Below are 2500 nucleotides of genomic sequence, written 5' to 3'. Positions count from 1 at the left end.
ACCCAACGAGAATATAGTTCAAAACCACTTAAACAGAGCATTGTTGAACGTATTTTAGTATTTAAACGGTTAACATAGGCATATTTTTATCTTCTAAATTTCTTTTTCTGTTTGGATTTCCTAGCTGAAAGTCTAGTGATCCGAGAATTATAGGGTTCAAAAATTACCTTTTCGAAAATTTCAGCCAGAAAAAAAGCTCCCGAAAATTCTAGGTGACCTTTTAAGGAGAGGCATGCAAGCAAGAAATTTTACAACAAATGTTCTGAAATTTCTAGATCTCAAATCGTCTTCCGAAGGGACATTTTCCGAAAATTGACGTTGGGTGCCCCCGAAGTATCGACACCATATGAACCATGTGAGCGTCAGCCCTACTGATGGATGTGAGCGTTAGCCCTAATGATGTCTCAATTGCACTTATTGATCACAGTTATGGATGGATTGTGCGTTTTTTGCGTTCTTTTAGCGCACTTTTCTTTTCCATAGACAAAGTGCAATGATCATTAAATTTCGTAACACGGTGTTACTTTATTTTTGCCCAGAAAATTATTGAAATTTAGCGGTATTGAAAGACTAGAAAATATACGAGTATATGAGTTTGCAAGAATGTTAGTTATCCAGAGTCGACCGTTACTTTGTGTTTGAAATCAATCCATGTCTACACATCATTAGAAAAAATAACATTCTCTTTACCGTCTGAGAATAGGAAACCATGCAGGAACACACCTTGAGTACGAATCGAGGGGGTAGGAATTGACTTAAGTACGAGTCAGCCGTAAACCAAAGTGGGTTAAAGTGAAATGGTTAAATTCCGTGTTTACTATATCGGCGCTTGGGTTGTTTTGCCTAACCAGGAATGTGAAAATCACATAGCGCAACAGCTTTCACGATCCTTTTAGTGTATCGTCAATTGTTATATCGTGAACTATACTTTTAAACGGCTGTGTTGTAAGTGTTGTAAAGTAGACTTTCTAAATTAGATTATTTAAGGTCATTTTCGTAGTACGCACGAAATTCAATCAACCAGATTAACTTCCTTTCAATTAAAAGCGCCCAGTGTAGTTAATCTAATAAATACGGTAAACATTGTTGATGGTAATTGTTTCTCTTTAAATCTTTTCCAGACAACGTGGACAACTTGAACAAAATGGATAAGCTTTTCTTTGAGGATCCAGCCAATGCACGTCTTTTCAACCATGTCCTGCCTCCAGCTGAGAAACCCCCTCAAAATAGCACAGAAAGTCCGATAGAACAGTCACCAGTACGAACTTCAACGAAGAAGAGGAAACTGTGCGATGTGGACAAAAACGAGGTGAGCCCTGATTTTGTACATGAATCAAGGCAATTTAGCTCCACCCGTACATAAACAGTAGAATTTAGATTAAAAATGGGAATTATTGTGCATCAATATGTCACTCAGAGCAGACCAAGATGGGATCGGATCGGTCGTACCCTGAGTGATTTAGCGAGCGGAGGAGGCGGTTGAAATTCAATCGTAACTTATCTCGGAATCGTAATAAATCTTATCATGGTATAGGACACCTTCAGTGATTCCTCTCTAAATCCTTAAAATTTTACTAATCGTCAGTTTGGGGTACCTTACCCAGCCTTGTTCGTCTTAAATTTGTACAACATTTTTGAGATTTTGGACCGAATTTTTAGGTATAGGTCTTTTTTCCTTTTGCTTGAGCTTTCTCCGTCAATTAAAACCCATACGTGTTATAGTCTGCTGTGCGAAATAAATTTGTCTATCAAACACTACCATGAAAAAACCTGCGCTTACTCGTTCGTTTTCTGATACCACTCGACTAGTGAATAAAAATTGTACGCGCGCATTTTCCATGAAGTAATCTCTATTGAATACTTATGGGAGCATGATATTAATTTTGTTCTCTGTTGCCTCTGTCAGGATCAGATGTTGGACAAATTTCTGGCAGAGCAGAGAGAAAAGCAAGCCGCATTAAAGAAAAAGAGACTTGAAGGCCGTAAAATCCAGACTGCGGAGGCAAGCGTACAATGTAGTGGTGGTAGAATCTCCAAGCAGCTAACAGACGTGTCAGTACAGACAGATCACTTTGATTTTACTCAGGAGCTTAAAGAACAGGTCCAAAAGCTATCAGACATAGTTATGCAGCTCACCTCTATGAAGTGCCCGCGACATGACAGGGTGGAAAAGGCTTCTGATTCAACTGTACTCAACTTCGATCCCCTTGACGACTCTCCACTCTTGGATCCGGCCATCACAGGCATCATAAGAAGTTTTTGCTCGAGTTCTGATCCGGAACCTCAGCCAGGTTGTCAGCTTCCTTCGCAGGTAATTCAGAGCGAACAGCTCTCGCCAGTTTACCATCCCCAAGTGAGCCCAGCAAGAACACCTCTGGCGACTGTACATCCAAACGTCCAACCTCCAAGATTTATCCGTTACGGTCCAACAGACGAGCAACGCCGAAAGGTTGAATGCATTGTTGATCTAGGAAAAGACTTGACTACAACTGCATTAGCC

The sequence above is a fragment of the Montipora capricornis genome, chromosome 3 (genome assembly GCF_036669925.1).
Source record: "Montipora capricornis isolate CH-2021 chromosome 3, ASM3666992v2, whole genome shotgun sequence".
Lineage (NCBI taxonomy): Eukaryota > Metazoa > Cnidaria > Anthozoa > Scleractinia > Acroporidae > Montipora > Montipora capricornis.
This window is presented reverse-complemented; position numbering follows the sequence as displayed.